Source organism: Balaenoptera borealis (genome assembly GCF_965194805.1).
Source record: "Balaenoptera borealis genome assembly, chromosome: 16".
NCBI classification, from domain to species: Eukaryota; Metazoa; Chordata; class Mammalia; order Artiodactyla; family Balaenopteridae; genus Balaenoptera; species Balaenoptera borealis.
In genome coordinates, this window is record NC_138872.1 from 3184959 (window position 1) to 3201511 (window position 16553).

Below are 16553 nucleotides of genomic sequence, written 5' to 3' on the forward strand. Positions count from 1 at the left end.
CCTCCTGCAAATTGATGCCTTCAGCACTAAGCAGCTCCCCTTTCCCTCCAACATGCTCAAAATCCCAATACTTATGTAAATGATCTTTACAACATCTGGCTTCTCAATTCTTTGACCTCTCTTCCAATAATCTTGTTTTTCTCCCTATCTCAGCCACTCACCCACACGGTCCTCTTTGGGACCCTAGCGTTGCCAATAAAACCACATACTTTCAGACTCTTAATATTAAGCACACCATGCTTCAACCACTAACTCCTAACTTCCAGATCATATCACTTCACAGCCAAACTCCAGCCATTCTTCAAAATCTCAGAGACTTAAAATCCATGGATCCTGCCCGCTGCCCCCCACCTTCCCTCATGTCTCCACCTCCCTCCTCGCACAGAATAATCCTCCTGGATACTCAACTCTCTTCCACTCTCCCCATGGAAGACTCCAACTCAGGTTAAACCACTCTCTGCCTACTCAGGCCTGCACTCACCCAGCTCAATGTGGTTGGAGAAAAATAGAGAAACTCGTTCACTGGTCTCACTGTAAACTCAAGTCTACTCACCTCACAAGGGCCCCGGGGGCTGCTTAGCTATCCTACAGCGCCTCTCAATCCATCCCCTCCCCACTCTTCTCTCTCCAGACCCCCAACACCTCCTCCCGTCTTTGCTCTCAGCTCACTTCCTTGTTCACTGAGGAAAAGTAGACACAATCAGAAGAGAGGAAAGGATCCTCACCAGCTCATCTTTCACCTTGTATCTGTCCCACATGTCTCTTCTGTCTGTCTTATTGCTACAAGTCAACACCCCATGCCCCTTCCTAAGGCCAGAGACTCTGCTTAGATCCTAGACCCCAGGCACTCTCCCTGATTCAAGAACATCACTCAGCAATTGTCATCTTTCTTTTTCTGTGTCATCAACTTTCTTCTCTTTACAGAATCATTCCCATCCACAAACAAATATGCCCAAATTCCTCTCATCTTAGGAAATTCTCAGTTGAGCTCACTTCTCTCTCCAGCAGTGACCTCATTTCTCTTCTCCCTTTTATAGAAAAACATCTCAGGAGCGATGGTTATAACTGTTCACCATTTGCATTCTCTCACTGTCCCTTAAACCTTTTCACGGTTGGGTGTTCACACCCTCTACCCACATCAACTGCTCAGCCAGATCACCCGTGATCTCCACGTTACTAAATCCCATGGCCAATTCTAAACCTCGTAACATTGACCTAACACTTCCTTCACTTGTCTTTATTACCTAAGTAGGGTGGCGAATCCATTCACCATCGTTCTTTAAAGCATGCACATAGTACATGTGTTATTTCATACATGTGAAATATTTCATAGTTAAATAAGGAAAAGGTGCATTTAGAATGAAGAGCATTTATCTAAATCAGGCTTCTCATATGTACACATATACAACGGAGATGGCTTATAAATATCATATAGAAGTATTATATAAATGACATTGTGGTGAACACACACGTATCTCTCTAAGAATACATACAAAATAAAACAGCCAAAAGCTAAAAATATTACTTACAGAAAATGAGAATAAAGTGAAGGGAGTGAAGAAAACAGTAATTTACCCTTCTGTATCTCTCCATAATCTATATTCCACTTTGAAAAACCATATATGTGCATATACCTCTGGATTCTGTATTCTCTTTATATTCAACTTTGTAGAAACCATATATTGTGCACACTACCTTTATAATATTATTAAAATTGTGTTAGAAATAAAAAGCCATACACAAAAACCTTAGATCCTGCATAAATAATCACAGCGAAAGTAAAAGAGTTTGAAATGTGTTGACCTCCCGCCCAAACACCAAGAATAATCTCCCCATCACCTGTGCTGACGTGCAGCCCTCCCCTCTGGTCCTCCCTCCTCTGCGGGAGGGACCACCTGAAGTCACTTCCATCATATCTCAGGGGTTGGAGCTGGGACAGCTGCTCGGTGACGCTGCCCTGCTGACCCCATCCCAGGCTGGGGAGAAGGCCTGTCAGGGTCTCTTCAAGTCCAGCATGCTACAAAGATGGACACTGGAATGGAACTTGGCATCCAGGTCACACTTGGTACAACAGATGAGACCTCAGGCCAGAAGCAACTGACTCCACTAATTTGCTGCAAAGAGGGGTGGGGAGACATTAGAATGGCCATTTCAGATCATGAATGTCATGAATACAAATGGAAAAATAAATTCCCAGTGTCTGCAGGTTGGGAAGGCTGTCATGCGTGGCCGCCCAGAACACAGGGCTGAATTCAAAACCGAAATCGGACCTGCTAATTGCCCACACGCTGCCAACCATTTGAAAAAACAAACATATTAATATGGCTTTAACTTTTTACAAGGTTTTTTTTTGTGTACCCAGATGGGAAAGTACACAGAGGCGAGGAGAATATTCTTGGGAGATGGGAGAGAGTCAGTTCGGAAAACAACGGATAACTTATTCTTTTCGTATTTAATGATTTCTACCTCTCAAAGACAGTTGCTTCATGTTTACAGAGATCCTCTGATACATAATTAGAAAAACTTATCTAAATGTCCACTGGCCCAGCCAGAAGGGTGAATAATAAGAATATTTTGTAAGGATGCTGAAATTAAAAAAAAAACACAACAACTTTTATTTTCACAGCTCTTGGCTGCTCTGAGGAGCTTTTACATGGGCCATATTAATTGGGTCACTAATTTCAATAGCAGCCCGAAAAGGTTGTTGCCTCAAAGCACTCGCAGAAGAACCAATGCTTCCCAACCCATTATAATCCAACAGAGGCCACAGGAATATAGGAATAAACTCCCGAGAGCAGGGCCAGGCATTTACAGACAGAATGCCCAATCTTCACAACACCCTGCAAATAGATTTCTCAGGCCCATTTTACAGATGATGAAGGACAGACTCAGGGGGTTTTGGCACATCTCAACTAGTACGTGCCCAGCTGGGATTCAAACTCAGGTCACTCTGTGCCCATCCCAGAAATCCACTCTGCCTTTTAAGTTAGGTCTCCAAACACCTATGGAACTTTCCAGAATTGATACAGATTCCTTTTAACCCATAAGGTCAGTAAGTGCCAACCCACAGATTGACAGAGTCCTTAAGATGCTTACAGCCCGAGTTTCATTGTCTTGTTCACAAAGTTGTTAGTGTGCTTCCACAGCCCAGTGGGTAACTGGTGAGTGGGTTAGATTAAACGGCACTGACCTCACTCCAGACTCTCTCTGACCCTCTTCCTCCTCTCCTTCAGTTAAGAGCGTCATCACCCATTCCTTCTTAGCTTTGTCTCACCTCACACCCATCCCGTCAGCTCCCTCTCCCCAAGGTGTTCACATCTCCGCCTCTCTGTATCCCCAAGCCAGTTCAAGCCATACCCCTTCCCACCTGGACCAAGGTGGCAGCCCTGTCTTTGGTCTCCCTAATTCCATTCTTCTCCCCGCCGTTCTCTGAGCAGTATCACAGTGTGTGTTTTAAACCGGATATGGTCAGCAGAACAACGTCCCTCAGAAAGACCCAAGTCCTGCTCCCTGGATCCTGTGAGTCTGTTAGGTTACAAGGCAAAGAGGAACTGAAGCTCCAGGTGGAATTAAGGTTGCTAATCAGCCAAGATAGGGAGATTACCTTGGATCCCCCAAGTGGGCCACTGTAACCCCGAGCATCCCCCAGAGTGGAAGAGTGAGCCAAAGAGACGGCGAGTGAGGTTTCAGACACCCATCGCTGGCTTCAAAGATGAAGGAAGGGGCCACAAGCCAAGGAACAAGACGACCTCCAGAAGCTGGAAAAGGCAAGGGAGTGGGTTCCCCCCTGGAGCCTCCAGAAGGACACAGCCCTGCTGACACTGATGTTAGCACAGTGAGACCAGACTGGACTTCTGACCTCCAGAGCTGTAAGTCTGTGTTGTTGTAAGCCCCCTTGTTTGTGGTAACTGTTAGAACAGTGATAGGAAACCAGTACTCCCAGTGATGTCACCCTAGCCCTAACCCTCACCTGCTTAAAATGCTACACCCTTTCCCCATTGCCTTCAGGAAAATCTCCGCTCCCTGCATGGTTAGTGGCCCCGTGTGAGGGGACCCACCTGACACCAAACCTCCCTGCTTCTCGAACCCCAGGCTCAGGCCCTTTGCGTCCCGAGGCCAGGCTGCCCTGGCGCCGGGGACATTGCCCTGCCGGCCCTCCTCCTCCCGCTCCCAACGTCAACAGGCGTCAGCACAGAGCGTTCTGCACACCAGCAGCACCTGGGAGCTCGCTGCAAATGCGCATCCCCAGGCCCCAGCCGGACCTCCCAGATCAGAAACCCTGTGAGTGGGGCCCAGGTGATTGCTAAACCCACGCCAAGTCCAAGAAGCACTACTCTGTCCACGTGCTCGCAGCCCAGCCACAGGGGCCTCCCTTCCCAGCTGTCCTGCTTGTTTACTGGGCCTCCTCACCTGCACCCAGGTACCTCCGCAAGGGTGGGGGCCTCACCCATCTTGATCTCTGGTGCCCGGAACGACGCAAGCCACGCAGCAAGAGTTGAGTAAATATTTGTGGGTTGGATTACTGAATTTATTTTCTAAAAGCTGCCTAGCAGGCACTATGCTACGTAAAAAAGATCGGAGCAGCATGGCTCTACCCTTGAGAGCTTACACTGCAGTGGAAAGTGGTACACGCTGTGACAGGAGCACGTGGAGTCATGGACGAGGGCGCCTGACCTGGGGTGACACCTGGCTCACCCTGGCCACAGGACAGACCACCACGTGACATCAATTTCTCCACCAGTCAACTGTTTACTGTCTCCCCTAGTTAGAAGGAAGCTCCATTAGTGCCAGGACCTTGCCGGTCTCATTCATAGCTGTACCCACACCTGGCACTAGGACGCCTCCGATCTAGAGGATATCAATAAAAATGTGTCTCATGAATGCATGTGCCTTGCCTCAGAAGACAGAAAAGACTTAGACGGATATGGACAAGTGGACCAGGTTTGGGTTTTGCAAGTCAGTTTGGGTGCTCTAGCTGGAAGATTCAGCAATAGTGAAAGAACTGAGTTGTGATTGTTTGAGAAAAGACCACAGAGGTGGACAGGAGACCTAAGAGTGCCTTGCTATAGGGTGACAAAGGGATCGGCAAAGCTGCGGTTCTAGCTGAGGCACATTAACCCAAACTCAGGCAGAAGCCTGCAGGGGCTTCAACACAGCTCCCATGGAGAGAATTCCCAGGTACAGGATGAAGTGCTGGAGTGGGGCTGGCGGGGAGTCCCAGCGTGGGGAGAAGACAGAGGGCTGGGGTCCCCTCCCAGCAGCCAAAAGACACCCCCAAAGGACAGAAGACACTTAGCAGAGAAGGCAAATTGAAACTTCCCATTTTAACTCTGAAAATAAGGGATGGGTTGGTTTGAACTCTGCTTAAAACTGTAGAATGGGAGACATTTAGTGCTTTCAGGGCCATGGGCTGAATGACTTGAGCCTTTTTCACAGAGCAGTGAGTAATTTGAGATAGATTCATCACTGCACATCACCAGCTGGCCCTCTGGGTACTAATTTGATAACATGTCTTCCTTCAGTGAATTTCCAATAAAGGATTTTGTGCACTTCTATTTATTTAAGATGAAAAAATACAATAGAACTCTTTATTATCAGATCTATTCTAATTCATTAGACGTCCTACAGGTAAAATATTCACATGAATATGTGTGAAAATAAACATGTATATTCCGTGTGTGGATACAGGTATTTCTGCATATACATGACATGGAGCACGTAACCCCATCATAAATAAAATTATACCAAAACCTGTAGCACATTTTGTCTCCTTATCAAAAATGCACTGAGCCATAGCTCAGCGAATATATTCGGTGATCTAAGCTATTCATTAAAGGTAATAGAACAGAAAAATAACTTTTGATACAAAGCCATTCCAACATGTTATGTTTTAGAGTCTTTGCTAAATCATACTGTCAGGGTTCACTTTATTTCACTATTGAGTCAATGTAAAAGAATGAACGAACTCTCTCAGAAATTTCTCTCTTTAATACTCAGGACCCGCTCTGCTAACTTTAATACCTCGACAGTTCCAGGCTTAATTTACTCCTTGGTACAAGCTATTAAGTATGCATTGCTGCTTTGTGCCTTCTCTGTGAACCATTCCCTTTTTTAAATATACAACCTCATAGTAATGGTCTCCTAGGAGAGGACTTTATCTGGGCTTGGTATTAACAGAAAATCATGATGCCTAATTTGTGTGCCCATCCAGAATCTTTCATGTGACATCCAGGTATTTTGCATTCATTAAAAGTCGACCATATGGCTGTTCAGATGATATTTTCTGCCACATGGATGGATTGAGAATTAATAAAAGTGATTGCATTATTTAACAGTTGCAGTAACTAAATCATTACAAGGTGAATGCAGTCACTTTGAGGCCAAGAAATGACACTGCCATGGAAGGCTACTCTGGCCAGATATAGCCAGCAATCGGGCTGTTTTGAGAATTTGTGTGTGTACATGGCTAAACACTGGAGCAGGTACAGCCTGGCAAGCCCTGCTCATGTTTGCAACTTATTACTGCATTCTGGGTCCAGGAATGCCTGGAATGCAGACTGATTCTAATTAAAAATGCTGAGAGAAAGATTCCAATATAAAATCAACAAAAGAAATGCAAAATTGAAGAAATAAATAATGAGTGAAAAAGATCTCTTTACCTCTTCATTAATTTTATTTTAGCGCATCAAAAACATGCAATTTTTTCCCGGATGGAAAGACCCAGAATTCCCAAGGCATAAATTACGAGGGGAATTTGGCATAAAATACGAGGGGAAAAGAGTATCAAATTTAGAGACATGTCAAATGCAGCAGATGCAAAAACAGCCAGGAAAGGCCCTAAATCCCAAATCAAAGCACAGCCTCCCACGTGCTAAAGGCAGAGATGCAACAGCTTGAGTTCCTTCAAGCTTGCTTCCTTCCCTCCTCCTTTCTCTCTTCTTTCCTCTCTCTCTCTCCCTCCCTACCTCCCTTCCTTGGTTTCTTTCTTTCCCAAAATGCTCCCGTGCCACATCTGTAACAGCCTGCAGGATTCCGTCCTGAGGGATTAAGATGCAGCCCTATCCCATCGTCTCTCACAGTCGTCCAGTGGGTGTCACAGAACAAAAGCAAAGTAACACACCTCCTCACAATGAGGCTTTGAAAACTTCACTCCATCCCCAGCTTAAAACCATCCAGTAGCTCCGAGGTGCACTTGGAATAAAACCCAGTTTCCCAACCTTCCTCTCTATGTTCACCGTGTCCAAGGTCTCCCCGATGCTCTCCCCTCCCCCACTCTGATCCAAGTTCATTCCAATCTCAGGGGCTTTGCACTGGCTGTTCTCTCTACCTGAAACACTCTTTTTCTTCATCCCTCTATGGCCGATCACACCAGGTGAGTTCCAAGTCAGGTCAATTACAGACGGGTTTGTAACTGGGGTCTTCCAGGCACCCATACACGTCAAAGGAGGACAATTCTTTAAGAACGAGGCTTCAACGAGCTGCAGCCCTGTTGTCCTCCCTCTGGTGGCACTCGGGCTGCATGGGGGATGGGCACTGCTGTTTATCAAGGTCACCACAGAGTTGGAGGTTGGGGTGAGACAAGGGAAAGTTAAAATGCCACAAAGCTTATTGTTCTTACCAAGATTCAGCTGTTTTTTCTCTAAAAAAAAACAAGGTAAAACAAAAACAAAACACCCTCTTTGCACTGCTGAAGGCTTTGGTTAATTTTTAGAGTTCTGAAAAAGTTTATTCTGATCATTTTTGCCAGACTTTTTTTGTTGGAAGAGTGAATGTCAAAGGTCCTTTCCCTGCCACTTCATTTCCCCTTCTTTCTTAAATATTTAACTTCCCCTCTTAACTGGATCATTCTCATCAACTGTTAAGTAGCTTAAATATTTCTCACATTACAAATTTTGTAACCGCCTTTTTGCCTCTTAGTTAGCCTCACGTTTCTAGGCCCCGTGACACCTTCGTGGGGAGGACCACGCTTTATGCTGCATTGTCAGAAGCTCCTGGTACTCTGGAGGCTCCTTTTTTACAAGCCCTGATCCTGGGGCAGAAGTGGAAGGCAGGGAGCCTTTCTTATCATGATGCTGAGTTTAGTTCCAGGTCTCTTCATACCACATTGAAAAAAATGCTAATTTTTTTTCTTCTTTTAAAAAATATACAGGGGTTATAGAATTGAAAGAGAGGAAGAGCTGGAATCGGTAACAGACTCCTTTGAGGGATCTCGTGGTTCTTCCCATATTCACCTTCCGAGGTTCGTGATGACTGTAACCAAGCCGGGGGTGAACTGGAGGTCAGCTGTCTGGAAGACGCACCCAGAACCAGGCTAGGTCTGTCAGTCAGAAGAATACCGGATGCTGGGCGTCCGTTCGCTGTAGAGAGAGGCAGCTGTAATGTGGAAGTCATCCCTGCAGTGCTTATTATGAGGAAGGTCAATCAGGAGGCTCCGGAAGCGATGACCACATTTAAAATTGGGAGCACGTCTATTGGCGGAATTCAGCCCCCCGAGGCTGTCAGACTGATGTCTCAGCTCTTTGCTGTCTGACTACACTGGGGACCGAGTTCTCCAGGGCGGTCACTTGCTTTAACAAAGCCAGCAAGGGAGAGAGTCGCCTTTAGTAAGACAGATGGTACCATCTTTTGTAAGGCAATCATAAACATGACATTCCATCACCTTTGCCATATTCAACTGGGTAAAAGTAAGACAACCATCACGTGCACACTCAAGGAGAAGGGATGACCCAGGCAGGGACTCCAGGAGGTCGCCTGAGAGGCTGCTCACCATACACCTAGACCCCAGTACCCAGCCAGGGTCCCCTCACACGCCCACGTCAAGTAGCTCATCGCCACACACTTTTCATGCAAACATCAGTTCTAGACACAGCAAAGCAAACACTGTGACAAGCCGGGGCCTCATCATCCACATGTTTTCAGCCAAGTGAAAGCTCCCTGTTTACCAAGTGAGAAAACACAATCCCAGCGCTTGTTAACTTTCAATCCAGTGCCAAGAAGCACACTTCAGTGTACCAAGACAAACATTACATGGAACCACATTTAATGACACACAAAACAGTTGCAAGAGCCAATTTTTTTTTAAAAAGGAATTTTGTAAATTTGAAGTCCAATATAGATGCTAATAATTGCTTTATTTACTCTGCATAACTCATCACCGTGCCAAAGGTCTGGCTCATTTTTCCTGCCTGTCTGTAAAGCACAGATTTATAAACACACGTTGGCATCCCCAGAGAGCAGCCTGCTCCCTTCTTCATTCTGAGAGACAACTGATTAGTCCTACCTTGAAGTCATTTTTCGAGGAATAACCATCAATATTAACAGCTGCCAGACTTTCCCATTTATAATTAGCTAAAAACAGCTCTCCCCCATGGGGAAGATGTTTACATTTCTAACCTGGGATTAGTTTACAACTCCCAGGGTAGGAATCAGGCATGATGTTGTGGTTCCTTAGAGGTTCAGCTGTCCAAATACCAGCTGACAAGCAGCGCTCCTGTGCAGATCTGGAAGGGAGCCGATTAGCATATGCACCTGTGATGCATGCACGCTCCCTCCCACCCGCTAAACACCTGTGTTCTGTGGGGAGGTGGACACCAGTGTGAAGGAGCAGAAAACCCCACTATCTGGGGTTAGAAGGCCCTGAGCTTGAATTCCTGCTCCACCACTAACTTCCTCATGTCCACAGGCAACTGCTTAAACCCCCGGATGCGAGCCAGTGGGAGGCCATCACCAGTCTGGCAGATGCCGCAGGGAGGATGCATGGGAAGTGCCTGCAGTATCAGACACCATGACTTGAGCTATTAGAATCTGGCAGGCGTAACTCTGTGGTTTGGGGCACGGTTTGTTTTTAGAAACATTTTAGTGTGGAAAATTCCACATGTCGACACAAGTAGAGAGAAAAGAAAGATGAGCCTCATGCATCCATCAACTAGGATCAATCATGCCAACATAGTTCCATCTAGACCCACAAGCACTTCTCTCTCAGATTATTTTGAAGCAGAACTCAAACATCATTTCATCTACAGATACGTCAAAATGTACTTCTAAGCTTCTTTATACCATGTTGCGCTAAAAAATAATTTCCTAACACCACAAAACACCCCATTGGTGTTCATTTCCCAATCATCTTATACATTCTATTTATTTTATTTTTTACAAATAAGGTCCGTTCACTGCAATTAATGGACAGATGACTTGAGTGTTTTGTTTGCTTACAGTGTCTGGGGAAGTTGCATGCCCTATAGATTTGCTGCAGATTGCATCCTCAAGGTGCCATATAACATGTCCCACTGCCCCTGAATTTTCTTATTTTACATTGGCAATTAAACCCAGAGGTTGCTGTGACAATGTTTTATTTTGTATGTTTAACTTACACAGTAAAACTGACTTTTTTAGTGTCCTGCTCTATGTTTGATGTTCAACTTTCTGTTTTTAAACTTAAAGTTGGATTTTTCAGCCTCTGAAATGTTGACATTTGGGGCCAGATAAGCCTTCATTGTGAGCTGTCCCGTGCACTGCAGATGTTTAGCAGGGTCCCTGGGCTCTACCCACTCAATGCCAGTAGCACCTCTTCTTCCTAACTGCGACAACCAAAAATGTCTTCAGATGTTGCCAAACATTCCCTAACTGAAGAAGAATCACCCCTACTTGAGAGTCACAGATTTCGAAGATTAGAAGGACAGTGTCAGAAATAGTAAGGAGACTGCTGGTCTTTCCATGTGGAGTGGTGACCTGCACCCTAACTTCATAATAAATGGATTGGGAATGAGCTTGAACTAGCGACACTTCCTCCGTGAAACTCCTCCAAACTGCAGAGCATAGTAGTGATTTGCAAGATAATTGGAAATTTTGGTCTGGAGCAAATTCAAGTCTACTAGAGTTGTAAATCTCTTAAGAATTAAGTTCCTCAAAAGTATCGAGTAAAAGATTTTGTAAAAGAAAAATCTACTTGTATATTATGTGTTTTACTGGTGGAAATAGAATGTTTTTTTCCTTAACTCCCCTAGTCTGTCGACAGCTAGTACAAACAAGTCAAGCTCGGGGACCCAACTACCTCACCTGTGGGAAGGACATCCTTGTGTAGCTTTGGGGAGATGACAGGAGTTGCCGGGCAACAGGTACAGCAGCTCACTGCCTGTTTATTCTCTCTGTCCCCAGCCACCACCAAGAAGGTTTAAACTCCTTTTCCAGGGGCAGAAAAGTGGACCCCACAGCCCACATGGGCTGAATTTGAAACACACTCTGTGGACAGAATACCTGTGTGATGGTCACACACACAGCTTTGGGACTCCCTGGTAATGAGCTTCATGAACATTCTGACCACCGATTTCCAGGCTGTCATGTTCTAAAACTGGATTAATTTCTTTTAGCACGAGAGCTCCAAAGAATGGCAAGGAAGATGACAGGCTTTCTCAGTATGAAGTGGCAGGACCCAGGGTAAGAGCACCTGGATTCATAGCCAAGTTGTGACTCTCATTTAAGAGGCTTCTGTAAGCAGGTTACTCAACCTCCTGGACAGCAGTTCATTCCTCTACAAAAACGTTTATAGGAAACACCCCAGGCGTGTGCACGTGCGCACGCTCACACACACACACACACACCCCTGTCACGGGTGTCAGCTCTGAGCACTGTAACACATGAATTCCAGACGTTTGTTTTGTTTTTTTTTAACATCTTTATTGGAGTATAATTGCTTTACAGTGTTGTGTCAGTTTCAGCTGTATAACAAAGTGAATCAGCTAAATGCATATATATCCCCATATCCCTCCTCCCTCTTGCATCTCCCTCCCACCCTCCTTATCCCACCCCTCTAGGATCTCAAAGCCCCAAGCTGATCTCCCTGTGCTATGCAGCTGCTTCCCACTAGCTATCTATTTTACATTTGGTAGTGTATATATGTAAATGCTACTCTCTCACTTCATCCCAGCTTACCCTTCCCCCTCCCCGTGTCCTCAAGTCCATTCTCTACGTTTGTGTCTTTATTCCTGTCCTGTCCCTAGGTTCATCAGAACCATTTTTTTTTTAGATTCCATATATATGTGTTAGCATACAGAGTTTTCCTTTTTCTGACTTACTTCACTCTGTATGACAGACTCTAGGTCCATCCTCACTACAAATAACTCAGTTTCGTTTCTTTGTATGGCTGAGTAACATTCCATTGTATATATGTGCCACATCTTCTTTATCCATTCATCTGTCGATGGACACTTAGGTTGCTTCCATGTCCTGGCTACTGTAAATAGAGCTGCAATGAACATTGTGGTACATGACTCTTTTTGAATATGGTTTTCTCAGGGTATATGCCCAGTAGTGGGATTGCTGGGTCATATGGTAATTCTATTTTTAGTTTTTTAAGGAACCTCCATACTCTTCTCCATAGTGGCTGTATCAATTTACATTCCCACTAACAGTGCAAGAGGGTTCCCTTTTCTCCACACCCTCTCCAGCATTTATTGTTTGTAGATTTTTTGATGATGGCCATTCTGACCGCTGTGAGGTGATACCTCATTGTAGTTTTGATTTGCATTTCTCTAATGATTAGTGATGTTGAGCATCCTTTCATGTGTTTGTTGGCAACCTGTATATCTTCTTTGGAGAAATGTCTATTTAGGTCTTCTGCCCATTTTTGGATTGGGTTGTTTGCTTTTTTGATATTGAGCTGCATGAGCTGCTTGTATATTTTGGAGATTAATCCTTTGTCAGTTGCTTCGTTTACAAATATTTTCACCCATTCTGACGGTTGTCTTTTCATCTTGTTTATGGTCTCCTTTGCTGTGCATTAATTTTCATTAGGTCCCATTTGTTTATTTTTGTTTTTATTTCCACTTCTCTAGGAGGTGGGTCAAAAAGGATCTTGCTGTGATGTATGTCATAGAGTGTTCTTCCTATGTTTTCCTCTAAGAGTTTTATAGCGCCTGGCCTTACATTTAGGTCTTCAATCCATTTTGAGTTTATTTTTGCGTATGGTGTTAGGGAGTGTTCTAATTTCATTCTTTTACATGTAGCTGTCCTGTTTTCCCAGCCCCACTTACTGAAGAGGCTGTCTTTTCTCCACTGTATACTCTTGCCTCCTTTATCAAAGATAAGGTGATCCTGTGTGCGTGGGTTTATCTCTGGGCTCCCTGCCTGGAAGGGGAGCGGCAGCTCGTGGAAAAGTGGGCCTCTGGGGCGTGGGGTTCCGGAGTTTGGGGGTGAGGCCCTGGGTGGGGTGTGTGTGTGGGGTTTAGGCCCACGTGGTGGAGGGCGTCTCCGAGGGTAGACGTAGGGTCCCGGGTGGGGTGCAGGGACGGGGCTTGGGCTCTGCGTGGCAGGAGGGAGGCTCCGAGGGCAGAGGATTAGGTCCCAGCAGCCTCCCCCCCCCACCCCCGCCTGAGTGGACAGGGAAAGCGCTGGCCGCGTGCCCTTCCGTTCCTCCGCGCCCCTCCCCCACCATCTCCCCCAGGGTCTCCCCCGTCCCCGCTGCACCCCTAACCGTGGGTGGGTCCCGCTGGGTGTGGGAACTCCTCCCCTCCCCCAGCCGCCCCTCGGGGTGCAGGCCCCGGAGGTCCGGCCTTTACTTTTGCTCCCCCTTCCCTCCCTCCCACTGCCTCAGGACCCCGTGGCTGGAGGGGGCCTCGGTGGGCAGAGGATCAGGCCCGGGATCTCAGCAGGTTCCCGGGGGCCCAAGTGGGCAGGGGAAAGCTGGCCACGCTCCCTTTTGGTCCTCTGCCCTCCCAGTGGTCCCCCCATTTCCCCCTTCGGGCGTGGGATCCCTTCCTCTCCCCCAGCCGCCCCTCAGGGGCGCCAGTCCCGTCCCACCTCCATTCTCCTCCCCCCTCACTCCCCCCACGTCCCACGTCCTACCCGGTCGCTGGGGGTTCCTCCCGTCCCCTTAGGTGTCCGCGGTCCCCCGCCGGTGCCTGGTAGGCGCCCCAGCTGTGAGGAGACGCGAACTCCGCGTCCTCCTGGTCCGCCATCTTGACTCCGCCCCCCTAGACGTTTGGTTTTTAACGCACTCCGTAAGGTTTTGAGGAAAAAGGAAAGATGCTCACACTATCTCTGCCCCCACTTGGCTTGCGACCAACAGTAAAGGTGAGAAGGGACAGCCTCAAACACCGACTCTCCATGGAGTTTTGAGGCATCTGCAAAAATTACACTGACTGAAAAAAGCAAAAGCAAAGACCAATGAAGAGAAGCGCTTCTCACACATTCAGAACCATGCTCCCTGCCTTTTGTACTTTCTCATGTCATTTAATCTTCACCATCATTTAGGAACTAAGTTCATTACTGTTCCCTTTTCACAGATGAGACAACAAAGGCTCTGAATCTCCCAGCAATTTTGTCCTCGGTCTGACAGCTAATAAGGAGCATGATGGGTACTTGAGTTTCTCTCTGATTCCACTCTCCCAATCTTATTGAAGAGTGAGGCTGCTTTTGGAACATGCACAAAAAAGGAGCAAACACGGCATTTCATGATATACAGCACTTGGAAGATAAACATCGACTTGGTTACAATGACTCTCCTCACACCCCCTCCCCCAAGATACAGCTTTTTGCTTTTAGTTTTTTCTTTTACCTGAAAAAAAGACATTGGCATATCACTTGAAAAGCTTACAAATGACTCTTGCAAGCATAATAACATCGCTGATCAGTAGGCTTGGAGACGAGACATACGCTGGGATAAAATTATTTTTCTCCCAAAGGACCAAAACACTTAGCAATAAAGTGCCCATTAGCAAGCCCTGCCCAGCAGTGAAAAAACGGGCTCTTGCCACATGACGAGTAAGGGAGTGCGTGGAGCTCTCAGCTGGAATGCAGAATTATTTTATTATGAACAGACACTTGAAGTGAAATTCTGCTGAGAGAAGGACTTAGTTGGGAAGGAGAAGCACTTTGCACTTAGATTTCTTTATTGCTACACCACTGAACTTGAAGCGCTACCCAAACTGCCATTATAAACTCTGCATTTCAGGGGGTCAGGAGCCAGCTATAAAAATTGACTTCATGCAGGCTGCAACTTGATAATCGCGCTCTAAATGGATAACCAGTTTATTTCATCATTCCTAGCGGCAGCTTAAAAATTAACACTCTTTAGAGTTCCAGATGTTCAAAAGAAATAGAAAATAGAATCTTCCTTCTAGTCCTGTCTTTCAAACCCTTTATCCCCTGGGAAGTAAGGAGACTTCTACATGGCATTCAATTCCTGCCCCATGCCCCTGGGTTTAGAAGCCTCTAGTGACACAAGGCCCTGTGTGGTGGGGAGCTGGTGGCCGTGTTAAGCGCCCCAGTACAGCCTCCTTCGTTGCCGGCCTGGCCCCTCTGGTCCTCTGTGATGGTCAGAGTTCTGGGCTGCCAACACGGGCATCTCTCTGGCTTCCCGGAGTTATGAGAGGGGGAGTTCCTGCAAGGCTCTTGGGAGCCCACAGGCTTGATGGCTGTGCTAGAGAACCAGGCTCAGGAAAGGGGAGGAAGCCGAGGGAGGCCCAGCTGCCCTGCAGGCACCGGTGCCTCTACCTCCACTTTAACCCGGATGAATTCTAAGCTCCATGTCGCACTGGGCTGACCCCCGGCCCCGGGCTCAGGGTCTCGGAGCTCCCGGACCACAGGGAGCCAAGGCCTGGCCTTGTCTGGCTGTTCAGGAGAGACAGTACCCCACCCCTTACAAGAGGCAGAGGGTGGCTTCGCAGCCACTGGAAGTCACTGCTCCACTTCTGGGCGGCCTCAAGTGGGACAAGTGACAAGTAAACCACCTTCCAGTTCTTATGGCACTTCACCGTCCTTCCTGCTTGGGACCTTCACAATCTGGTCGTCTCCCCCAAATGACTCCTCTCCATGGCTACCTGGCCAATTCCTATCCTTCCTTTACAAATCAGCTCGAACCTCTCTTCCTGGCCTCCCAGGACCCCCAGGCCATGTCTACCCACACCCACTCTCCAGCGCTCCCACACCATTTCTATAGAACTGACCACAAAGGCAATTCTGTGCTATGCACTTAGCTGTGAACTTCCCATCTTCCCAGTTAATATTTAAAATTCATGAAAGCTGAGGCCATGACCCGCTCGCTTTGTATCCCCAGGGCTTAGGTCAGTACTTTCCCATCATGGGCTCTTGACCCCTACAGAAGGATGCAAATCTGGACTCTACCTGGCCAACCACATTTGAGGAATTACACCACATGTAGGAAAGGCCCTCTTCCCAGGCGGGGCCAGAACAGAGAGGATCGGCGCAGATTGTTGCTGAGCGTCCCTTGCTGGTCAAAAGGACGCCAGTGGGTACAGTAACTGGGCTAGTTTGCTCTTGGGTTACATACCTAGTTATCTAGTTTACCTATCTATCTATCTATCTACCACCTAGTTATCTATCTATCATATGTACACAGAGAAAACTCTATGAATAATGAAAAAACCAATCACAATCACACAGTTAAAACAACGATGAGAGTGAAGCCGTAGCAGAGCACAGAGGGGAATCACCAATCACATCAAATCCAAAATCCGCTTCCTCACAAGTGGGTTACATCAGGGCATCACACCAGCAACTGCCAGTCTTCAGATTCCTACGGGAAACATAACTGCCCA